This window comes from Pleurodeles waltl, chromosome 6 (assembly GCF_031143425.1).
Source record: "Pleurodeles waltl isolate 20211129_DDA chromosome 6, aPleWal1.hap1.20221129, whole genome shotgun sequence".
Classification (NCBI taxonomy): Eukaryota; Metazoa; Chordata; class Amphibia; order Caudata; family Salamandridae; genus Pleurodeles; species Pleurodeles waltl.
This window is the reverse complement of record NC_090445.1, coordinates 485,398,895-485,425,358: the sequence shown is the minus strand read 5'-3', so window position 1 is coordinate 485,425,358 and position 26,464 is coordinate 485,398,895.

Sequence of the window (26,464 nt, the reverse complement as noted above, 5' to 3'; positions counted from 1 at the left end):
ACCCCCTTTGTAGCTTGGCAGAGCAGTAGGCTTAACTTCAGAGTGCTAGGTGTAAAGTATTCGTACCAACACACACAGTAACTTAATGAAAAACACTACAAAATGACACAACACCAGTTTAGAAAAATAGGAAATATTTATCTAAACAAAACAAGACCAAAACGACAAACATCCGACATACACAAGTCAAGTTATGAATTTTTAAAGATTAAACTCAAAAATAGCGCTTAGAAACAAAAATGCTTCGATGAGATGTTAACACGCCGTCGTGACAGAGTTGTTCCCAACAAGCCGACACCAGCGGCGCTGGACACGGAGTCGTGTAGACCCCCAAGTACAGTACCTTTGGTGAAGAGTGAAAACAAGCCGATGTGCGAAGTCGGGGATCGCGGCGTCTGTGCGAAACGTTGAATCCGTGCACTTCGAGCGGCGTCGGTCACGACATGGTGCGGCGACTTCCACGGAGTCACGGACTTCAGTGGGGCTGCAGCGGCGTCGGGCCTGTGAAGAGCGTCGCGTTCCAGTGAAGGTCACGGCGTCGGGTGCAGGCGGCGTCACTAGATTCAGCAGCAGCGTCGGTCCGGAGTCGTCCGAAGTCGATTTCCTTGGATTTCCACCAGCTTTCCTTTCAAGGGCACCACTTGTCTGAGCAGGAGTCTCTCCAGAGACTCCAGGTGCTGGCAGAGAGAAGTCTTTGCCGTCCCTGAGACTTCAAACAACAGGAGGCAAGCTCTAACTCAAGCCCATGGAGATTTCTTCACAAGATGGAAGGCACACAAAGTCCATTCTTTGCCCTCTTACTCTGGCAGAAGCAGCACTGCAGGAAAGCTCCACAAAGCACAGTCACAGGCAGGGCAGCACTTCTTCCTCAGCTATCAGCTCTTCTCCAGGCAGAGGTTCCTCTCGGTTCCAGAAGTGTTTCTCCAGTCTGTAGATTTGGGTGCCCTTCTTATGCCCATTTTAGTCTATGAAGTCACATTTCTTCAAAGGGGACTCACACCTACTTGTGAAATCCTGCCTTGCCCAGGCAAGACCTCAGACACACACCGGGGTGTTGGAGTCTGCATTGTCAGAGGCAGGCACAGTCCTTTCAGATGAGAGTGACCACTCCACCCCTCCCTCCTAGCAGAGATGGCTAATCAGGAAATGCAGGCTACACCCCAGCTCCCTTTGTGTCACTGTCTAGTGTGAGGTGAAAAACAACCCAACTGTCAAACTGACCCAGACAGGGAGTCCACAAACAAGGCAGAGTCACAGAATGGTTTAAGCAAGAAAATGCTCACTTTCTAAAAGTGTCATTTTCAAGCACACAATCTCAAAAACAACTTTACTAAAAGATGTATTTTTAAATTGTGAGTTCAGGGACCCCAAACTCCACATGTCCATCTACTCTCTAGGGGAATCTACACTTTAATCATATTTAAAGGTAGCCCCCATATTATCCTATGAGAGAGACAGGCTTTGCAACAGTGAAAAACCAAATGGGCAGTATTTCACTGTCAGGACTCCACATGTCCATCTACTCTCAAGGGGAATCTACACTTTAATCATATTTAAAGGTTACCCCCATATTATCCTATGAGTGAGACAGGCTTTGCAACAGTGAAAAACCAAATGGGCAGTATTTCACTGTCAGGACATATAAACCACACTACTATGGGGGTCATTCCGACCCTGGCGGTCCATGACCGCCAGGGCGGAGGGCAGCGGAAGCACCGCCAACAGGCTGGCGGTGCTTCCTGGGCTATTCTGACCGCGGCGGTAAAGCCGCGGTCAGAAAAGGGGAACCGCCGGTTTCCCGCCGGTTTTCCCCTGGCCCAGGGAATCCTCCATGGCGGCGCTGCAAGCCGACCGCCTTCCCGCCAGCCTGTTTCTGGCGGTGATGGCGGGAACGGGTGTCGTGGGGCCACTGGCATGGGCAGTGCAGGGGCCCCCTCACAGGGCCCCATACAGATTTTCACTGTCTGCTTAGCAGACAGTGAAAATCGCGACGGGTGCCACTGCACCCGTCGCACCCCTGCAACTCCGCTGGCTTCCTCGTTGCAGGGGCTTCCCGCTGGGCCGGCGGACGGCCTTTTGGCGGTCGCCCGCCGGCCCAGCGGGAAAGTTGGAATGACCGCCGCGGTCTTTTGACCGCGGGGCGGTCATTCGGCGGTAACCGCATGGCGGGCGGCGGTCAGAATGACCGCCTATATGTCCTACCTTATCCATACACTGCACCCTGCCCTTGGGGCTACCTAGGGCCTACCTTTGGGGTGCCTTACATGTAAGAAAAGGGAAGGTTTAGGCCTGGCAAGTGGGTACACTTGCCAAGTCGAATTTACAGTGTAAAAAATACACACACAGACACTGCAGTGGCAGGTCGGAGACATGATTACAGGGTTACTTGTGTGGGTGGCACAACCAGTGCTGCAGGCCCACTATTAACTTTTGCTTTACAGGCCCTGGGCACCTCTGGTGCACTTTACTAGGGACTTAACAGTAAAACAAATATGCCAATCATGGAGAACCAATCACATATGCATTTTAAACAGGAGCACTTGCACTTTAGCACTGGTTAGCAGTGGTAAAATGCCCAGAGTAATAAAAACAGCAAAATCAGAGTCCAGCACACATCAATAATCTGGGGAACAGAGGCAGAAAGTTAAGGGAGACCACACCAAGGATGAAAATTCTAACAATATTGTGTCCATGAAAAATGATCTGTCATGTAGCAGGTAAATAAGAAAAAAGTTAGTGACTGAGCAATATAGGGGGTTATTCCAACTTTGGAGGAGGTGGTAATCCGTCCCAAATGTGACGGATTTACCACCAGCCGTATTACGAGTTCCATAGGATATAATGGACTCGTAATACGGCTGGTGGTATATCCGTCACTTTACCATCACTTTTGGGACGGATTACCACTTCCTCCAAAGTTGGAATAACCCCCATAGTCTTAATAATATTTGCTACTGAATGAAGATGGTGCATCTGTTGTGGAGGGCACAACAGCAGATGCAAAATGACTTGAATTTTTGTTGAGTTGTTGCCAATGACAGGCCTCCAGATATGTAGGCATGTGAAATAGACAACTAACTTTGCAGCACAGTTCTGGATATTTTGAAGGCTGAAGGACAAGTAAGAAGAGGGGCCTGAATACAAATAGTTACCATAGTTATAATATAGTACAATAGATTGAATAAGTGTTACTCTGGTAGAAGCATCAGGGGAATGCCTCATGCAAATACAGTAAAAAAGCAAAAAGTGATGGCAATTGAGGGTAAGTCCTCAATTTTTAGGGGAGCTGACTGGTGTTAGTTGTGTACTAAAGTTATTTACCCACTTTAATTTTATCACTATTTAGATTGAGCAAGTTTGACTACATACATCAAGGAACAGTGGCTAAACAGAGGCAGAATTTGTGAAGCAGAAATAAGTTACCCAGATCATTTCTTAAGGAGATAGGGGGTCATTCTGACCCTGGCGGTCGGTGATAAAGCGGCGGCCAACCCGCCAACAGGCCGGCTGTCAAAAAAATGCAATTCTGACCCTGGCGGGAACCGCCAACACAGCCCGCCGCATTAACACTCCGACCGCCACGGTGGAACAAACAAACAGCGCGGCGGTCACCGCCAACAGCCAGGCGGCAGACAATGTACCGCCCACCCTATCACGACCCACCAATCCGCCACCTTTTCCGGGGCGGGAGCACCGCCGATAAAAACACGGCGGAAACAGACATTTCCAATGGAAAACGCTCACCTCGAGACACTCCACGCGGAATCCGGACAGCATGGAACCCGAATTGAACATCATACCTGCTCTCGTCTACCTGCTCATCTACCACGAGTACGAACTCCGGCGCAGACGTCAACGGTGAGTACTGCACCTACGACACACGGGAGGGGGGAGGAAGAAAGGTTATGGGCATACACATATGCGACCCCTCCACCCCCCCAATATGTACACACCAATGCAGAGCAGGAAGTCACAGTGACACCACACAAACACCCTTTAAAAATACAATGACACAACCAAATTTGGAATAAATTTTCAAGTACAAAAAAAGCACCTGGAAATAATTGAGCAACCGTGAAAAATATTTACAAAAACCAAAAAGATATACACATCAGTATATCACTGAAGTAACAAGTCCTGCACATCCTACGAATCTAACATGTCCGTGGGCCAAGGTTCTGCGAAACAAGGGCAAAGCCCACACACAAGACCTGAGTCCTTTGGAGAGAACACTGCAGGGGCATCCGATGTCAAAACTACAGGCACCTCAGGGGGAAGGGAAGGGGGGGCCACCACAGCCACATGAGTCCACAACGCCAGATCCACGAGGAGCCACCATGCCCAATGTACCATCCTGGGGAGTGCAAAGCCACAGTCTCTCAATGTCCCTACAGTGGGTGGGCTGCCCACTGGACCATCCTGGGGAGTGCAAAGCCACAGTCTCTCAATGTCTCTACAGTGGGTGGGTTGCCCACTGTACCATCCTGGGGAGTGCAAAGCCACAGTCTCTCAATGTCTCTACAGTGGGTGGATTGCCCACTGTACCATCCTGGGGAGTGCAAAGCCACAGTCTCTCAGGTGGATTACAGAGTCCACTGGTCAAGGAGGAGGCATGGTGGGCACAGTGAACCATAAACAGTGCCTGAGACGGCGGGACCCAGCGCAGCGGTGCATGACATGGCGATGTCCAGCGGAGCGGTGCTTGACAGGAAGGGCCCAGCGGAGCGGTGCTTGAGACGGCGGGGCCCAGCGGAGCGGTGCTTGAGACGGCGGGGCCCAGCGGAGCGGTGCTTGACAGGAAGGGCCCAGCGGAGCGGTGCTTGACAGGAAGGGCCCAGCGGAGCGGTGCTTGAGACGGCGGGGCCCAGCGGAGCGGTGCTTGACAGGAAGGGCCCAGCAGAGCGGTGCTTGAGACGGCGGGGCCCAGCGGAGCGGTGCTTGAGACGGCGGGGCCCAGCGGAGCGGTGCTTGAGATGGCGGGGCCCAGCGGAGCGGTGCTTGAGACGGCGGGGCCCTGTTCAGCGGTACCTGTCTTCACTGCGGGGCCCTGTTCAGCGGTACCTGTCTTCACGGCGGGGCCCTGTTCAGTGGTACCTGTCTTCACGGCGGGGCCCTCTTCAGCGGTACCTGTCTTCACGGCGGGGCCCTGTTCAGCGGTGCTCTTCTGCACGGTGGGGCCCTCTTCAGCGGTACCTGTCTTCACGGCGGGGCCCTCTTCAGCGGTACCTGTCTTCACGGCGGGGCCCTGTTCAGCGGTACCTGTCTTCACGGCGGGGCCCTGTTCAGCGGTACCTGTCTTCACGGCGGGGCCCTGTTCAGCGGTACCTGTCTTCACGGCGGGGCCCTCTTCAGCGGTACCTGTCTTCACGGCGGGGCCCTGTTCAGCGGTGCTCTTCTGCACGGCGGGGCCCGCTTCAGCGGTACCTGTCTTCACGGCGGGGCCCTCTTCAGCGGTACCTGTCTTCACGGCGGGGCCCTGTTCAGCGGTACCTGTCTTCACGGCGGGGCCCTGTTCAGCGGTACCTGTCTTCACGGCGGGGCCCTGTTCAGCGGTACCTGTCTTCACGGCGGGGCCCTGTTCAGCGGTGCTCTTGCAGTATGTCAAGGGAGTCATACCTGGCCTGGACACCCTGCTCAGTCGCCCTCCGACCGTGCTGTGTCAGGCCCCTTTGGGGAGTGAGTCCTGGGCCCTTTGGTGTCGTCCCTTGAAGCCGGGATGGGGTTTGTGGGGCCCTCCTGCTCCGTGCTCCTGGTGGTTGTCCTCTCCGCCCTGCTGTCCTTCAGCTCCTTAGATGGGGCTCTCGGACCCTTGCCTCCCCTGGCTGCTGTGGCCGGTGAAGTGGCCGGAGTCACCTCCTTGGGGGCAGCCGTCTCTGTCCGCTCACGGCGGCCCTTCAATTTCCGGGTCCTCTTGCCTGGGGGGGGGGCTGGCTGTCCCCTTGCTGCTCACCGAAGTGTTACTGCCGCCAAAGGGTGGACTCCACATGCCATGCACCACTTGCACTGTAGTAGTTGGGCTGGTGGTGGCTGAGGTGCCCTTGGGACTTTTCCCAGTTGGAGGGGGTGGGTCGGGGGAGGGAAAGAGGTCAAAACTGGAGAGGTAATTTTTCTTGGGACCAAGGTAAGGGGTAGGAGTAGTGGTGAGAGAAGTGGAGGAAGAGGATGTGGTTGTATGAGAGCCAGGTGTGCTGTCCTTGGGTGCAGGTGACTGGGACGTAGGCTGTGGGGAGGTGGTTGGCTGTTGTTTGGGTGTCTGCCTGCGTTTATGTGTCTTGGAAGAGGGGGTGACAGACACAGTGGGAGAGGACACAGGGGACGTGAAAATGCCAGTGGGGGTGGTGACTGCAGGTGTGCGGACTGTAGTGGAGGGTTTGCTGGTGGTGGAAGAACTGGCTGATGTTGGGGTGCATGCAGGTGTGAGTGTAGACGTCACAGGGAGGGAGGAGGGAGACGAGGAGGACGGGGACACAGAGGTGGTAGTGACTGTTGATATGTCTGCATCTGTGTGTTGCTTGGGTGAATGCTTGTGTTTTCTGTGGTGCTTATGTTTGGATGAGCTGGCCTTGGGTGTTGAGGTGTGTGCAGGCTGGTCTGATGGTGTGGATGGGATAGGTTGAGGTACAGGAGACAGAGAAAGGGTGGAGGCAGATAGAAGAGGGAGACTGGAGACAGGGACAATGGCTGCCGTCAGTGCTGAGGCCAGAGCAGTGAACGCTCGTTGATGGGCAGCCTGACCCGAATGAATGCCCTCCAGGTAGGCATTGCTCCGATGCACCTCCCTTTCCACCCCCTGGATGGCATTGAGAAGGGTAGTCTGCCCAACAATGACCGTCCTCACCAGGTCAATGAGCTCTGCACTGAGGGCAGCAGGGGTAACAGAGGCAGGGGCTGAGGTGCCTGGGGCGAAGGAGACGCGCGCCTTCCTGGCCGAGCGGCCACGGAGCGAAGACTGAGGGGCTGCTGGGAGGGCGGTGCTGGTGCGCTGGGTGGCGGCTGTACCTGTTGTTGCGGGGGGCACAGATGGTGCCGCCCCCACTAGGGAGCTCCCAAACGAGGACGTGTCCGTGTCGCTGGTGTCTCCACCGGCCCCCGTTGTGGTGCTCCCCTCGCCCTCCGGATCACTGGTGCCCTCGGTGTCTGTGTCAGTGCCCACCGGGGCCTGGTGACCTGCAGCTCCCTCCTGCTCCGACGCCAAATCTCTTCCACCTGATGATGCTAAAACACAAGTAGACAAAGATTTAGGGTGGGGGGAGAAATTAAACAAAGTTGAGTGCATGCCTTAGCAATACCCTTTGCGGAGAGGACAGACACAGGTGCCTCGTGCACTAAGTCGCGAACTTGGGGTACACTACTCAGTACTTCTGACTAGGCAAACAGGTCTAGGGACAACACACGCGCACAGGTGTGATGCTGGAGCATGGGTAGCTGCACTTGGCACCCTACAGAGGTGGGGGGCGGGGGCACAGGGCCATGCCTAAGGGAGCGGACTACACTACAGAGAGCGCCCTGGCCTAATGTCACCCACAGCCCTCCTCCCCCACCCAGACGCCTCCAATGCGCATACAGATAGGAGAATGTGCGGATACTCACCCCCTTGTGTCTGCTGTGCTGTCCTCAAGCGCCCATCCAAATTAGGGTAGGCCACCGCCAGGATCCGGGACATCAGGGGGGTCATGGTGCGACTGGCACCCCTCCTAGGTCGGGAGGCCATCCCCAGCAGTGTTTCTGCGGTCTTCCTCGTTCCGCGGCGGATGTCCTCCCACCTCTTGCGGCAGTGGGTGCCTCGTCTGTTGTGGACCCCCAAGTTCCGGACTTCCTCGGCGATGGCACGCCAAATATCGATTTTCTGGTGGGCGCTCACCTGTTTGACATGTACAGGGTGGGAAAGAGAAACCGTCACATATCTGCATGTTTGGAGTACATGCCCCCCCCTCCCCAACCTTGTCATGGTTCCCATTCTCTCATCTGTCGTGCGTTGCACTCCCCATTCCCTCCACACCCCACCAACTTACATCCCCCCCCCTCCACACAGGCATAACCCATTCAATGTGCACTGAGTGTACTCACCTGTTGGTCTGGAGGACCGTAGAGTTGCGCATACTGGGGGAGGACCCCGTCCACGAGCTTCTCAAACTCTTCTGAACTGAAGGCGGGGGCCCTTTCACCAGTAGCAGCAGCCATTGTCACTTCCAGACCGAGTTCACAGCAGCACTTGCAGTATAGGTCCTCTCCTGTGGATGATCAGGTCTCGTATGATTGAGCAGATAGAAAATGGCGGTCACGCCCGCGGCGGTGCGTACCGCAGCGGTGCGTCCCGCGACCGCCGGCGCACATCGTCATTGGCTCCTGAAACCCATAGGCTTCAATGTTAACCAATGCGTCTTCGCACAGCGGTCTTCGCCCGCCTACCGCCACGGTGTGCCCCGCCAGCGCAGTGACCTCACATCCCATTGTCCCACTTCATAGGTCAGGCATCGGCCATTTCAAGGGCCCACATGGCTTAATTTCTAATGCGTCACACAGGCCTAGGCCTTGCAATGGCACACATACAAACATATCAAACCATACATTTACCTGTCTTGTGCAAGCTGTGTTGTACGTACCTGTGAGTGGATTGACTCTGTACTCCATATTCTCCTTCCTAGGCACCGTCCGCTGGGACTAGCGATGAGAAGGAGGAATCCTCGCGTGTACCGGCCGCTGGTGGACCTGTCCACAATGGAAGAACGCAACATAATACTACGATACCGACTTGACCGAGCCTCCATCCATGAACTGTGTGCCCAGCTGGAGCCAACCCTGATGTACCCCATCCGCCAACCCACAGGAATTCCCCCTCTAGTGCAGGTTCTGTCTGTCCTCCATTTCTTTGCAACTTGCTCATTCCAGACAACAGTGGCCATGTCATCTGGGATGTCTCAGCCTATGTTTTCCAAGATCTTATCCAGAGTGTTGTCTGCCCTGATGAAACTCATGCGGAGCTACATCATTTTCCCAGAGGAGGGTGATTTGCCTACAGTGAAAGCTGATTTCTATGACCTTGGACACATCCCCAACATCATTGGTGCAATTGATGGGACCCATGTGGCTTTAGTCCCCCCAAATGACGATGAACAGGTGTACAGGAACAGGAAGAATTACCATTCAATTAATATCCAGGTGGTCTGTTTGGCTGACCAGTACATCTCCCATGTAAATGCCAAGTTCCCAGGGTCAGTGCATGACGCGTATGTTATGCGAAATAGCAGCATTCCCTATGTGATGGAACAGCTACAGAGACAACGTGTGTGGCTAATAGGTGACTCTGGTTACCCCAACCTGCCGTGGCTATTGACCCCAGTGAGGAATCCCAGGACCAGGGCAGAGGAACGGTACAATGAGGCCCATGGGCGTACTAGGAGGGTGATTGAGCGAACCTTTGGGCTCCTGAAGGCCAGGTTTAGGTGCCTGCATATGACAGGTGGATCCCTAATGTACTCACCAAAGAAGGTGTGCCATATCATCGTGGCGTGCTGTATGCTCCACAACCTGGCTTTGCGACGCCAGGTGCCTTTCCTGCAGGAGGATGGTCCAGATGGTGGTGTTGTAGAAGCCGTGGAGCCTGTGGAGAGTGAAGAGGAGGAAGACTCTGAGGACGACACAGACAATAGGGACAGAGTGATACAACAGTATTTCCAGTAACACACAGGTAAGAATCACCCACGCCATTTCACAATTGCTTATAGCCTCCTGCATCTGTACTTTCTGTAGTTCCCCACAGATGTTTTTCATTCATTTTTGCCTTTCCCTTCCCTTCTCACTGCTGTCTGACTCAGTACCTGACTTCTGCTTGGTTCGCCCATGAAATACAGCATATTGACATTGGTATGTTGTCATGACTAATTGACAGAACAGAAATTGAACAGTAATATGTAATACATTTGTTAATAATACAGCATGACTCAAAACAGATTTGTGTGCAAAATGTGATTTATTTACAGTGCTAGATATCGGTACATGTGATTCTAAGGGTGATGGGTGGGGGTGGAGGAATATCCATGGCAGAGTCCAGTTCTCAGTCTCACAGGTGCATTGTCCTTTTGCCTGTGGAAGGATGGAGCATAGGCAGTTCATGGTTGGACAGGGTGGTAATGTGGGACAGTGGGAAGACTTGAGGGGGTATGTCCTGCTGGCGGGGGTCTTGACATCCTACTCTGTCTTTTTTTTTGGTCTCAGGCTCCTCTTACGGGGTGGTTGTTCTTCAGCAGGAGGTGGGGTTCTGGGGGGCTGTCGAGGTGTTGGGACCTCCTGTCCACTAGCGCCGGCGGAGGTGGTAGGCTGTTCCTGGTCCGGGCTAGTGACAGGGGCCCTGTGTGGTGCACCATGGTCCCGCAACGCGTCCTCTATCCTGTTGAGGGCCAGGACGATGGTCCCCATTGCGGTCCCGATGATTCTCAGCTCCTCCCTGAACCCCATGTAGCGTTCCTCCTGTTGTGCCTGGATCTCAGTGAACCTGGCCAGTACCGTCGCCATCGTTTCTTGGGAGTGGTGGTATGCCCCCATGATGGTGGTGAGGGCCTCTTGGAGAGTCGGTTCCCTGGGCCTCTCCTCCCCCCCCTGTCGCACAGCAGCCCTCCGAGCTGCCCGGTTTCCCCCGGCCTCTGTCCCCTGGACGGTGTGCCCGCTACCACTGCCCCAGGTCCCTGTTGGTGTTGGGGTGTTGGGTTAGCCTGGGTGCCCTGTAGTGGCAGACACACCGCTGATTGAGCTGTCCTAGAGACAGAGGCATGGGCCCGCTGGGTGGGAGCTGTGCTGGTGTTGGCAGAGGGGGTCGGGTCTGGTGTGGCCTGTGGCTGCCTGAGGGGAACCGACTGCCCAGAGGTCCCCGATGGTCCGGGCTGGTCATCAGGTTCACTGTCGACAGAGCTGCTATCCTCATTGTGGGCCTGTTCCGGTGGTGGGATGGACACTTCTGGACCCTCCTGGCTGGTGTGTTGTCGTTCGGGTCCTGCATGGGGTAAGAGAGTTTGGTTATTGTTTCTGTGTGTGCAATAGCGTGCGTGTTATGGGTGCCCTTGTCCCCCAGTGCAGGCATTCCCTTGAGGGAGGTGTTGTGAGGGTAGTTAGGGGGGGGGGGGTTAGTGCAGTGGTCATGCTTAGGTGATGGGTGCCCATGATTTGTGTTGGCATGCAGGAGTTGGTGTTGGGATGGGTGGGTTGTGCTGGTGAGACATTGTCAGGGAGGATGTGTGCTGGGGGGTTGGGGGTGAGGGTGGGGGTGTGGGTTGGCATGCTGGTGGGGTGGGGGGGATATAGTAGTTGAGATTGGACTTACCAGAGTCCATTCCTCCGGCTACTCCTGCGAGGCCCTGAGGATGCAGGATGTTCAAGACGTCTTGCTCCCACGATGTGAATTCGGGAGGGGTGGGTGGGGGTCCGCCGCCAGTCTTCTGGACCGCGATGTTGTGCCTGGAGACCATCGATCGGACCTTCCCCCGTAGGTCGTTCCATCTTTTGCGTATGTCCTCCCTATTCCTGGGATGCTGTCCCACCGCGTTGACCCTGTCCACGATCCGCTGCCATAGCTCCGCCTTCCTAGCTATACTGGTGTGCTGCACCTGCGAGCCGAAGAGCTGGGGTTCCACTCTTAGGATTTCCTCCACCATGACCCGGAGTTCTTGGTCCGAAAAGCGTGGGTGCCTTTGGGGTGCCATGGGGTGGTGTGGGTGAGGTGTGGGGTGGTGTATGTGATGGTAAGTATGTTGGTGAGTGGTGCTTTGTGCTACTATGTGGTGTGTGTGATGGTGTAGTGTGCCTCAGTGTGTCTTGCTTTGGATTGTCTGCTGTGTCTCTCTCTCCTTCTCTCAGTAATTATGGTCGCAGGGGTTTGTGGGTGATGTGGGTGTGTGTTTTATAGTTGGTTGATTGTGTGGGAGTGGTGTGTGTATGTGTATCAGGTGTGTGTATTTCAAATTGTCCAATGTGGCTGTGTTTTGGTGATGTGTGTGTATTCTGACCGCGGCGGTGTGTAGCGCCAATGGAATACCGCGTTTGAATGACCGCCGTGTGGATTCGTGGGTCGTAATGGCATGGGCGTATTTCTGTTGGCGTGACGGTGGAGGTTTGGTCATCTCCAGTTTATCGCTGCCCGCTGATGTGGCGGCCTGCAGTGGAGGACGGAATTTTGGAGGTTTGGCCGTTGTGGGTCAGAATGACCGTGGCGGTTAACCGCGGCCGCGGCGGTGTTATGGCGGTCTTCTGACCGGCGGTAAGGGCCTTTTACCACCAGGGTCAGAATGACCCCCATAGTGAGCTCATTATTCTGCACACAGGACATGATGTAAAATCCAAAGTGGGTGGTGACCTGTAATAGGTCTTATAATGTGGAGGTACACATCTTGGGACAGCCAATGTGCTTTAGTGTCTTGACTGTATTGACAGACACCAATGAGGAGGGGGAGTGCTGCTGCACTGCCCCAAGCAGCCCGCTCGTCCGGCTGTCCAGCATGCATCTGCCCACAGGAGTGGACAGACCAAAAAGAAGAGCCAGCTCCTGCAGCAGCACAGAATGGTGCTGGCTGTGCAGGGAGCTGATGAGAGAAGCTGGGGCAGGCTCCCTGAGTTGCTCCCCAACTTTGTCAAAAGTCAGGAGTGCCTGGGTGGGACCAGTCACCCCCAGAAAAATGAAAGAGCAGTGCTAGGCCGGGGCTCATGGAAAAGAAAATGGAGGAGAACCAACATGGCTCTTCCCAACGCAGCAGAAAAGCCACTGCCCAAAAAATCAGCAAAAGCTGAGGAGAAGCACCCATATTGCCCTGCGTGCTTGTCCAGATCTTCAAGGAAATTCACCAGTTTGTGGCTTGTGGTGGCCCCAGGAGAAGGTAAACACCAAAATGTTGCAAAAGTGAAGGGGAAGCTGAAGGAGCAGCACAGCGTCCCCCAAAAGGAAGTGCCAGAGTCCCCTCCTATGTTTAGGGTGGGTCTGGAAAGATAACCCCTCAAGTGTTCCCAGTGCTTTTCAAAGCCTTCCCCCACTGGGACTCTTGTTCTTTAGTGTCAGAATGAAGTACCCTCTGGGGGTGGAGATCATGGCTGGAACCAGTTGTAGTCTGAAATTGTGAAATATGAGTTTTTATGTTGAGAGACAACCTCTAGGGGTGAAGGTTGGTCCATACACATGTGTATTTTCAAAAGCGACGCCCTTTGGAGACTATGGGGGTCATTCCAATATTGGCGGGCGGAGGCCATTCAGACTTTCCCGCTGGGCCGGCGGGCGCCCGCCAAGGGAGCGCCTGCCGGCCCAGCGGGAAAGGCCCTGCAACACAGAAGCCGGCTCCGAATGGAGCCGGCGGTGTTGCAGTGGTGCGACGGGTGCAGTTGCACCTGTCGCGATTTTCACTGTCTGCTATGCAGACAGTGAAAATCATGCTGGGGCCCTGTTAGGGGGCCCCACGACACCCATTCCCGCCATCCTGTTCCTGGCGGTAAAAACCGCCAGAAACAGGCTGGCAGGAAGGGGGTCGGAATCCCCATGGCGGCGCTGCTTGCAGCGCCGCCATGGAAGATTCTCCCACCTGGGGGAAATCCTGCGGGAAACCGCCGGACCCGGCTGGGCGACTGCGGCTTTACAGCCACGGTCGGAATCCCAAATGAAGCACCGCCAGCCTGTTGGCGGTGCTTCCGTGGTTATCCACCCTGGCGGTCGATGACCGCCAGGGTTGGAATGACCCCATATGGGCCTGATTACAACTTTGGAGGAGGTGTTAATCCGTCCCAAATGTGACAGATATACCACCAGCCGTATTACGAGTTCCATAGGATATAATGGACTCGTAATACGGCTGATGGTATATCTGTCACTTTACCGTCACTTTTGGGACGGATTAACACCTCCTCCAAAGTTGTAATGAGGCCCTATGTTTTAAAGCGCAGTGTCCAATGCTGAATATCCTTAAAAGTGTTTGCTGCTAAGACCCTCTAGGGGTGAAAGTGTATAATTGCATAGCAATGTAATTATAAATGTAATGTCATTTAGGGGCTGTGGTTAGACTGCCTGCTTCATGCTGAGAATAATCTTGATAGCACAAATCATTCTGACATGCCTGTAACATGACTCTTGAAAATGCTTTATTTGAATAATGAGACTGACAGACACTTGGGATTAAAGTAGATGTACTTTATTGCCAGTATTATGTGTTCTCACTCCAAGTTATATTCAGATATTGCATTGGAATATACATGAACATTTTGACATGTGGTTTGTTGGGCTAAATCATCCTTTGGGAGAGGCAAGAATCATTATGCAATGTCACCCAGAAGTATTTTCATCAGCTTGTGAATATTTGTAAATTGTTACATAGTATTAAGTAGTGTGTTTGTGTAATAAATATACTCTTTCCTTTTATAAAAGAAAAAACACAAACTGGACAATCCTTAATAGGGTGATATTTTTGTGTATTTGTGAATGGTGATTACTAGACCACACTTTCTCCTTTGAGTAAGCCTTGGACTGCTCTGCTTCAGTACCCTATGAGAGTCAAGTGCTACAATAGGGTGTTTGGTTCCAAGTGGAGGAGAAATGTGAACCCATTACTTGTGAATGCCACACAACTAATGACCCATTTTCCAGCAATTAACTACTATTCTATTCTGTTAAACTTCTGCTTGAGCTCCTTCACATTTTCTTTCCTGGTAAAATTATATTTTCCATCTATGTTTCTTGGACAATAGTTTTTGTTTGTAATATTTGTTCTTTGTATTGTAATTATTTTCTTTTCTTATTTATTTTTATTTTTAATATTCCCTTCGCAGAAACGTTCTATAGCCACACTTTCTTCATAAACAGCTTTTTCTGTCCATCCTGATTGTCCTTTTCTAATATCTATTTAATTCCCCACGTTATCCTTTTATGCACTCTACTCAATAATTTGTTTAATACTCTTAACAGAGCTTTCTTTTTACTCTTTCTCACTGTTGCTTGCTCAGTTATTAGTTCTTCTCTCTGTTTAAATCGAGTTGACGGAGACTACTGTTATAAGAGCCAAATCAACACAGCAAAGCTAGTTATGAAAGTAGAAAGCTATGCATATTAGAGTGTGATTCTTTACTTTGTACATGAACTGTGTTGAAAATGACATGGAAGTAAACACTTCAAAAGTCAGAGGGAGGTTCGGTTGCTGATAGGTTGAGGCCTGCTGCCATTACAAACCGAAGGTACAATAAAGCATACAACAGTCAAGAAAGGTTACAGTGCCCCAGCAGAGTTGTTTCTGCGAGGAATCTCAAGCTTACTCTGTTTAGCTTTATACAAGCAAAAAGGCCTTTCTTGGAGCAGTTGTGTATGTGTATGAACTGATTCACAGTTATTAATAAATCACAGTAAATAAACATGTTCCTAAATGTGCGTTTTAATCCTCTGAGTCCAGAAGTCTCTCCCACTAATTAGCAAGCATCATATTTTCATATACCAAATGCAAGAGATCTGTCTACTCAGCCTCGGATCAGAGAATATTTCTCTATGAACCTTACCATGATTATTTCGGAGACAATCTCTACAATCTCTTCCCATTACGATCTTGAATGTAGGTGAGAGCCCATTAAAATTTGATAAGCAGGTGACCTCATCATTCCATATCCAAAACCATCTTAGCAAAAATCAAGTTCTTCCTCATGTGGGCCATTAGTCCTGACATAATTTCTTTAATATTCTTTCATCACACATCTGAGACTAGCCATGGGTTTTATACCTTTTATTCTAAGCCCTCTGTGTCCCTATTTATCTTATGCCATGGCCTTTGCACCAGTAGAAATGGCCATAGATCTCTCATCTTTTTCTGTCAAGGCTATGGAGCCATGTCCTCCCCTATTAGTCATAATAACAATTCTTTCTATTGTTGTGCTGCAGAAAAGTTATGTTAATTTTAAATATGCACTGAATTAGCAACACATTCCCCATCCTTGTCATCAAATGTTGGAAACAACAGGAAAATTCAGGAATCATATTATTACTAAAGGGCTTAACACTTATCCAGCCTTAATAATGGTCATCTATGCCATTATGGCGGAGTTTGGAGCCACATACCCACTGTACCACAGAAGGGAGACAACTTAAAAGGTGGGCATTGCTCCTCCACTATCCTAGGAACCCGGACATGATTATACCAAGATGCAACATACATATGCTTTGAAAAAAAGCCCCATAGGGACAACATGTCCTCCGAGGCACAGTACAAGGATCGCTCTACTGCTGCATTCACTTAAAGTTCCTGACAGGCTGTGCAATGAAATATCAAGAGATTGTAAGTTCCTAATCAAGTATGAGTTGCCCACTAAGAAGAAGCTATCATGTAGTGCGGAGTTCATAGTGAAGGTTTCACTAGTAAGGCCGCTTTTTCATGAATTCAAACGTGAGAAGGAGTTAAGAGAAAAATGCTCAGTAAAACACTCAGGTTGTAAATCCAAGTACTTTCTGCCCTAATATCCTTTTCAGCTGAAAAATGATTCTGAGAATAAATAAAAATATAATGCAATAGATTCTCATAATAAATCAAAAGTACTCTAATAAATTTGTTTTCCTATTAGTAATATGAGAGGGTGTCAGTGGCAAATGTGAGAAAGGTATTGAAGATTTTCATGAATAGCCGCAAACATTCAACTTTATGGTTGGCCATCTGGTTGCTTTACATTTTCCAGGCCAAAGGCCCATGGCTCTGGTAATGTGTCTTAGAAATGCATTAAAATCCACATGTAATATTGAGTATTACCAGCTGCTTCTGAACTTTAAGGCTTCTGGTATAAGCTTTATGCATATAAATATTTTTGCCCAAATCAGGATCTAGTTTGTCACAACAAAGAAGAAAGACCTGGAATTCTATGGAAGCTTTCTTTCTGTTTACAATATTTTTCAATGTCAGTAGGATTTAGAATATGAAACTAAATGCCATTATATTGTGAATGAATGTAATTTTTCACATTTGCTTCAATGTATGTTCAGAAGTCCCCAAAGGAAGTTCCCAATTCTTTTAAACATATTTAAACATTTATTCAAATATTTTCAACCAATTTCCACTGATATTAAAAAGCAAATGCCACAGTGATGATCTATGTGAATTAATAAAATTTTGTTAACAATACCGAATGATTCCACGCTCAGGTTCCATGAAGACACACAAAAATAAAAATCAGCACAACTATATCCACTCAGACAAATTTCAATCAGGCTTTGAAATTGGGTATATAAGATATTTTCTTTTTAGAACGATAACACTCCAAACTATTTGTCTATTTTTCATTAAAATAATTATTTTAATAGGAGTCTCATTTTGAAACTGTTTACCGGGGATGTCCTCCTTGAAAATTTTAACTTTTTTCTCAGCAGGCAGAAATTGGTTAGCAAATGTAAATTATACATTCCACCAAAGCATGCACATTTGTACACCTCACTGGGTGAAGAAAGGCCACGGCTATTGGAAAAAGAAATATATTGCAAAATCAAAATCTAATAATGCATCCTGCACTTTGAATATAACGTTAATGCTGAGGGTGGAGAGGAACATTTTTAGGTCAGGGTGATATGATATGACATTGCTTCTGATATCATACATTCACTGTTGCAAACCTGTAGTAGACAGAATGAGGCTACATTGGAATTGCTGCATATGATCTGAGGAACAACAGGCATAACACTGAAATATCAACTATAAAAATAAGACTACAAACATTCACTAAAGAAGTGCTTGATGTTAGATAGATTGAGGCAACAGTGCATGGGCTCCTAGATCCAGATGTCACTTTTCATAGCTTTAAAATGAGTGCATTCTGAGGATTCATGTTTCCATATGATACAACCAAATTCTCTGTTTTGCAGTACTTCAACTACTTTAACCTAAAAAGAAACCTTCATTTTTCAAGATGAGTATTTATATTGCTGCCTTATATGACTTAGATCCCTTGAAGATCACCCTATATAATTCACATGATTCGATGTACCAAAGAATTATAACAATTAGCCGGTCTTGCTGAAGATTGAGCATATTAATCCCCAACATGTCTATCAATATTTTGAATAAAACATTTTTTCATGAAAACAATACATTTATAACCCTTATCTACATAGTCTAAAGTGCATTATTCATAGTGTTATTTCAAGGTGCCCTCAATATAAGAATGTCATTGTTACTATACATACGTAGGACATCATTAAGAGTTTGGTGGACTGGAAAGCCCGTCCGCCAAACTCCTGGCAAGGTGGCCACCGCCTTTGTGGCAACAACCCCGCTGGAGTAATTAAGAGTTTCCAGCTAGGTTAGCCTAGCTGGAAACAAGCTACAGCATTGTCTCCGGCTCATAGTTGAGCTGGTGGCAATGCTGTAACCCGCAGGGTGCACCAGCACTCTCATAATGTTCACTGTCTGCAAATCAGACAGTGAACACTGTGACGGTGCTGGGCAGGGTTCCCATGCACTGCCCATGCCATGCACCTTTTCTTTGACTGGTGGAGAACAAGGTCGTAATCTGCAAGGCACTGCCCTGGATGATTATGATCTCCGCCACTGTCAGGCCGCTGTTATCATGGATTCTGGCAGTGATGCAGGAACCCTGGCAGTCTGACCACCAGGGTATTAATGTGTGGATTGGACAGCTGCAACAGCGGCAGTCCTGACCGCCACACTCGTAATGAGGCCAATAATTTATTTTCTTGGCACTGCTTTCATATATTTATTTAAAATAGCCTGAGATCATTGACATATTTATTTACTTATATGTGTAATAGTAGTCTCTGGATTTAGTGTAAATTTCTTTTGAGTCATAGACCTTAGTTTAAGTTGTACTTTTTTGTTGGTGGCTATGATTACAACAGGGCTCAATGCTGAATAGCAAGATGCAAAAAAAACCCGTGCATCACTGAACTCTGGGGGCACACTAGTGGAGGAAGAAATGGTATAAAGCCAGATTCCATTGTCCAGCCCAAAGAAAATAACATAGGTGGAGGCCAAAAGGAGAACAGCATTGGTTGCTCTGGTTTCTGCAGTGTTTTTATTTTCCTTATCTGCACTCCGGATGGATTTCACTTGTTGTTTGTGCCGATAGAGGATGATGACAATGTAAAGGCTAGAAAAACTCATTAAACCTATGCAAATAAGATCACGAATAAAATACACAATCCCACTCACAACAAAAGCTGAAGGTGATGGGAACAGTACTAAACAGAACTGTAGGTTAAACAAATGGGCAGTAGAATTTGGGAAGAATCCCCAAGAAAAGGAATAGATGACAAAAATGTCACCAATAAAATTTAAGCACCAAAGGGATATTATGATGACCAACAACTTCTTAACCAATGTTCGTTTAATGATGGCCCAGAAAATGGAATATGGCATGAGGAGGACACACTGATAGCAACTCAGCAGGGCAGTCATGCATAATGACATGGCTCTGCAAACACGATAGGTTAACATAACAAAATTGCATCCTTCTTGATCAAAAAGCCTTTGAACTCCCAAACTGTTAAGGGACTGTGGAATGCCTCGAATCAAAACAATAACCAAATTGGCAAAGGTCAGGATGCACAAAAGAAAGTCAATGGGCACAATTCTTCCATTACAAAATCTAAAATAGGCAAAGCGGGACAGAATTATCAGATTTCCAGGAATTCCAATGGCTTCCAAGGACAGAAAACCAATTGCTTTAAGGATTGGACGCATATCCATAGCTGTTCTTGCATCCAGGACTATAGTTCTGTTGGGCTTAATATATGGGATTGAAAAGGGTTATGGTTTAATAAATTCAGTACTGGAGGGTCCACCATAAAACCAGGTCAATGATAGTCCTAATGTTATGTCTTAGTTTGACTGACATTTTGGCATATTTCTCCAGGTAAGATGTTTAGTTTGGAAGTCATTAATTGCAAGCTCATGTCCTCTGTTTACATGATGACAATGAAGATGCTGTATGAACTGCCTTATTATCAGTCATGCATGCTGTGTAGTTGTAATCATCTGAACTGTGTTTACATTTAAGCCACTCATCGTCAGTTTCCATCTTCCTGTGAACTCACATTCTCTTCTTCATATGTGCAAGGCAGGTTCGGCAAAGTAACAAGGGGCTCCATTTGGATAGTACCTGTAACACTAATGAATACATTCAGGTATGTGGTATACACAGATATGCATTGTGAGAAAGTGGATAATTAGTTTGGGAGAGGCTGCCTCACAACTTTAATAAGACACAGTCTTGTAAGGTTGCATACAATTAACTGAGAAAAGTATTCAAACTCTGGCAATTATGATATAAGCAAAAGGATTTTCCCAAGAGAAATTGTATATTTATTCACACAGTGCCAAACAACATTGAAGTCAAGAAAATAACAAATAATACTCCCAAGCATTAGAAAATCAAGAAAATGTAATAAGAAAAATTGCATAATAGTGGTTAAAATAAGATTATGGCAACACAAGATATGAAATTTAAAATTTTATGGGAAAGAAAACTAAATAAATACAAAGCACCACTTAAAGTGACATTTTGCGACTGAGCTAGATTTACTTGGGATTTCAGGCCAATCATAATGAAAAGGATGGGCCTTGAAGTTGATTATATGCTGAGTTATTGTTCCCTCTGAAGACTTCAGTTTTAGTGTCAAATGTTCCAAGCGAGACAAAGCTGGATTTCAAAGCAGCCAGTATAGCTTTTCCACTGGGATAAATTTGCCACCTAGCCCCTGACTCCAAGGGCCAGATGTATGGAACAACCCCTTAGCGAATCGCAAATAGCGATTTTTAAGAAATCGCTATTTCTGAGTCGCAAAATGCAATGTAACACATTTGAGAATCAGAAATAGCGATTTCTTAAAAATCGCTAATGCAAATTGCGAGGTCCAAATACCAAATCGCAAAAATAATTGCGATTCGGTATCTAAAAATCGCAAATTGCTAAAACGATCACCTGGCACAGCCTGATGACATCACAAGCAGGAATTGAGTCAGTCCAGGCTGTTTGCAGATACCACACCTGCAGGAGCAGCAGAGAGTCACAGACCAGCCCCAGGGAGCAAGTTTGTGAGCAAGCCAGGACCTGACATCAACATGGCCAATGCTGATAATGGGAAGGAGAAGGGAGAGAGGAATAGGAAGCTGAAGTTCAGTGAGCAAGAATTGGAGGTGCTCACTCAGGAGGTGGTGAGGAGCCATGACTGGCTATTTGGGAAGAGCTCAATCCAGGTACCAGAGAGTGAGAAGCGAAAACTCTGGGCTGACATCCAGACCAAAATCTGCACAGTGGGGGTTGCGCAGTGCTCAGTGGAGGAGATATGAAAGAGGTGGTACGACTTGCATTCCTGGGCCAAGGAGAGGATGACCAGCAGGCTAAAGGAGGCAAGGAGCACAGGAGGCGGACCATCCACCCAGACACCCTCCACCCCCATGGAAGACCTGGTGGAGTCAACACTGCTTCCAGAAGCTGTCAGTGGGGTCATTGACATTGACACGTCCGGCACACCCAGCACCAGCAAAGGTAAATTCAATAATGATATGTTACCCCATATTTGTATGTACAGTTGCCCCTTAGGAAATAGCAAGTAGTGCAAACCATAGTGATAAGTACTCCATTCCACATCTTAGATGCGGCACAACAATGCCTTATGGGAGTGGTAGTCCACAACCCAGAGCTGAAATTAGCACATAGAATGCAATTAAGTAGAGTGACACCAAGAAGAACAAAACACCCAGTTCATAGTGATACGATGTAAGTGTACATTTATTACCATTGTGCCACATTTGGTGATACATACATAAATTACATGCTGCACATTGTCGTTGCAGATGGCTCAGGCCCAGCAGCAGCAGAATGTGCCTTTGTGGGGGATGCAGAAACACAGCCTCTGTCCGACTCCAACACCAGCGAGTCGTGTATCGCGCCAATCAGACACAGGGCAAGGGTGTTACCTCTCCCCGATTTGAGCCTGGACTCCGATGACACGCGGGATGAAGGCCACACTCCATCCCCAGAAGCCAGATCCACCGGAAGGCAGTAGTCCATGCCCCGGCGTCACTTAACTCCCCGCAGGAGGCCTCACGATGTAGGCATGCAGTACACAGATGTAGGTGAAAGCCCATCATTCTTCGGTGGCCTGGAAGCATCTATGTTCAAAGTGCAGCGCCTGCAAAACAAAAACATGAGGGCAATGCACAGGCAGATTCAGTCACACAATGCCAATAGGGGGGGGCTGCACAAGCAGTTGGAGTGTCTGAATACAAACATCTGCAAGCTGCATGAGGGACAGCAAACAGCTGCAGAGAACACCAGGGAACTGACCAATGCCATAAAGGAACTCTGTACTGAGATCAGGCATGAGCGGGTGAGCCACCGCAGGCATGAAAGGCAGTTCCTGGCAATGTTCAGTGGTTTTTGTAGATCAGTAAATCGTATAGCTACATCTACTGCCCTGATATCACGGTGTGCTGTGGCCGCACAGGTGGAGGCAGCACATAGCAGTCGGGATGTTGCCAAGGGATTGGTCCAAATTACCAACGTTCTGGATGCTATGCTGGCAACACGCAGTGCTACACCCAGTGAACTGGGAGTTGGGGATAATGAGGAGTCATCTAGTCTCAGCAGCCTTGCAGAGCCCATGATGGATCCTAGGCGTCGCAGTGCCAGGAACAGTACTGCCTGTGAGCCTGATACGAAAGGTGCGGCGAGGCCACTGCGCACTCAAGTGGAATGCGTGGTCGTAAAAAGTGACCAGAAAGCCACAGGTGACTAACTTCACATGCAGAATTACAGTAAACTATGATGACAATAGTGTGACACTGTTAATGGCTCATGTATGACTCATGTGTATTGCTTTGTCCTAGTGACACGGATGTTACCTGAAGTCAAGGTAATAAAGGTGCTAACTACCGGAATATATGTCAGTGAGGTTGTGTTGTCATAACTTACATCTGAAATGGTTGTGCGTGATGTCAGTACACCTTTGCCTGCCCTCTGCTGCACTGGTCCTGTCTGCTGGCTGTAGGGGTGGTATCGGATCATCATCCTCATCTGAGTCTGGCTCTGATATTTCCACAGGTATGCCCCTGGTGGTAGCTATATTGTGCAAGATCGCACATGTAGCCACTATTCTACAGGTCGTGTCCTGGCTGTACTGTAGTGCCCTCCACTTTTGTGGATGCATCCGAAGCGACTCTTCAGCAGGCCAAAGGTGCGCTCCACAACATTGCGGGTTGCCTTGTGTGCTGAATTGTATCTCCGCTCTGCTGGTGTTGCTGGCTTTAGGTAGGGCGTCATCATGTAGGTGTGCACTGCGTAGGCACTGTCTCCTGGAAGGAACAGAGGGTATAATGAGTAGCTGAGTCATCTGACGTCAAACTGCCATCAATGCACCATTGTACAGAGGGAAAATACCTAGTAGATATCCTTCACCAAATTCCCCAGCTAGCAGTCTTGTGTGAATCCCGCTGTGGCGAAAGATGTATGAATCATGTGTGCTCCCTGGGTACCTGGCCACGAGATCAGTTATGATGTAGGATGCATTGCATATCACCTGTATGTTCATTGAATGTTGGTATTTACGGTTGAGGTACACATACTCTGTGGCCGATGGTGGACAGATCGCAACATGTGTCCCATCTATGGCACCTAGGACGTGGGGGAATTGTGCTATTCGGTAGAAATCTATTTTTGTCTGCTGTAATTCCTGTGGGGTGTTGTGGAATCTGATGTACTGGTGTATCCTGCTCAGCATGGCGTTTAGAAATGCTTTGAAAAATCTAGAGAGGGCACTCTGTGACACCCCTCCAGCTGCTGCTATGACCCCTTGATAGCTCCCTGAGGCAAGTAGGTGCAGGAGCATAATACCTGCACAAGGGTGGGTATGCTATTAGTCCTGTGTGTTGTGCGCTGCAGTATGGGTTGTAGCTCAGCTATCAGGTCAAGTATCATGGCTGAGCTCAACCTGTACTTATCCAAAATTTCTTCCTCAGTCTGGTCAAAAAGGGTAATGCACACTCTGAAAATGGCCTCCTGTCTCCTCCTCGCTCTCCTCAAACCTGCCAAAATCCTCATTCTCCTCGCCACGACGTAGAGTGCAGCCATTGTGGAAAAGAGTCTGAGGCATTCAGGGCCTCTTTATATAGGTTGCACCTGGTTACCACCTGGTTTCAATCTGTGGTAAATTGCAAGTGCAAAAGGCCATGCTGCGAAAATCCGCAAATTGCAAATTTTTGATGCATCGAATTGCTACATGGTTTTGCGTGTCGCATTTTGCGTCTGGCAATTTGCGACGTGAAATACTGAATCTGTGTTTGCGAGTCACTACTCGGACTCGCAATTTGCGATATGCTAATAGCGATTCGGTATTTCATGTCGCAAATTGTGAGACGCAAAATGCAATACGCAAAACCATGTTGCTTCGCTAAAAATCGCAAAATTTGCGATTCTTTGTTTTTAGCCTGCGAATACCTTTCATGCATCGCAAACCACGTTTTTGCATTCGCAAACGGACGATTTCTGCGATTCGCACCGTTTGCGAATGCAAAATCGTTTGATACATCTGGCCCCAAATCTTATGTTCGAATGTAAGAGTAATTTAGATGCTGGTGATCCCCCTGGTGGGGGAGTTCTAATTCTATTAAAAGATCCACCAAGCCTGGAAGGTATGCTAACCCTTCATAGTAGCCACTGCTGTGATGGTTACTATGAAGGCTGAAAAGCTTGATGAGTGGACTCCACTCTAGAACCCACTCAGCAAATTTGTTAGTTTTTAAAGTATAAACTCAAAAAGAGGAAGTTAGTTCTTGAAAAAACAAAAAGTCAACAGGCCTTGATATGTGGCAGTTTTCTATGTGCAAGTGGGGTCCACTTAACCAATCCCCTGCCCAGAGACCTTAAGCATTGCATGTGTAACCCATGGGCGGAAAATCTAGTAACTGTCACACCATGTTAAATAGGATGAAGCAACCATCACTAAGACCTGGTGCTCTAAGGTGAAGGTTTTCCACTGGCAGAATCAGATGTGACTCTTATGGCAATAACCCTGTGCTTCACCCATCTGTAAATGAAGCAGAAAAACTACAAATTTGGCAATGTATGTAACTTGAAGGTTCATCGTGGTGCTCCCATTCTTTCAAACAATAAGTGAGGATATTAGCCTGTTTATTGGCTTTTCGGAAATTGCTAGTAGGGCAAAACTGGAGGCTGTAGCCACCAAGGGCTTCAGAGGTGCCAGATACTTGTTTTTGGTAGTCTTGTGGTACTCTCAAACATCACTGAAAAACTCTCCAAGGTGGACAAAACAACCATTTATAGCTAGCCAAGTTGCACCTCACTTAGAAGAATGGATTCTTAGTCCCAGTTCTCCAGAGGCCAAAGCTTTCACTACTTGAAGATGCTGAAAAACTCATTTTGTGTCTTCCACAGCTACAAGTCTTTCAGGATGACCAGGAAGAGCCCATTGCAACTTACTCTAAACTGGGTAGATGATTCTACCAGAATAGAACCCTTCCTCAGCCTTTCGAGGTAGTAGAGAAGAGTCCCCAACTGGCCCTTTGAGAGCTCTTCAAGTCTGCAGATTCAGCTGAAGAGATGGAAATGCCTCAGGCATTTTCATTACTAGATTAGAAGGGAGTTCTTTCCTCTTGCCCTGAAAGTTTCTAATCCAGAAGTGTCCTGGTTTGTGAGTGGGTTTGTGGCATTTATATCCTGTGCACTAACCAATGACTGGTGACACTCATAGACTCAATTTCTGCAGATTTCCTACCAACAGCATTGCCACTTTTGCAGCTCTTGCTGGTTTCTTTCTTGCACAATATCTCAGAAGACTTAGGCCCTCATTATGACATTGGCGGTAAGTCCTGCTTACCTCCATGCTGACTGCCGCCAACATACCGCCGGCGCGGCGGTTTACCGCTACCCATATCATGACACACACATAGCGATCCGTCTCTATACAGCCACACACACAAGTCCGCAAGCCCAAAGGTCAGTGATAAACTGGCGACATACAAACCCACACCTTTACGCCAACAGGACTATTCCCACAGCATTATGACCCACAAATCACCGCAGCGAACATTCAACCGCGGTAAACCATTGGCGGTACATACCGCTGCACTCAAAATACACACAACCTAACAAAACAACACTACATTGGACAATTCAAACTACACACACCTGACACACATACACACACCACACCACCACCAATATAAACACACATCCACATTACCCACAACACTTTACGACTAGATCGAATTGCCACCAGAGAGCGAGAGACACCAGAAGCAACCACAGAACCAGAGCCACAGAAAACCATCACCCATACACCATCCATGCACCTTACCACACACCCCCAACACATCACCCCACAAACCCTCACACACAACACACACACTACACCCATGGCACCACAAAGACACCCCAGATTCTCTGAGGACGAGCTAAGGGTCATGGTGGAGGAAATCATCCGGGTAGAGCCACGGCGATTTGG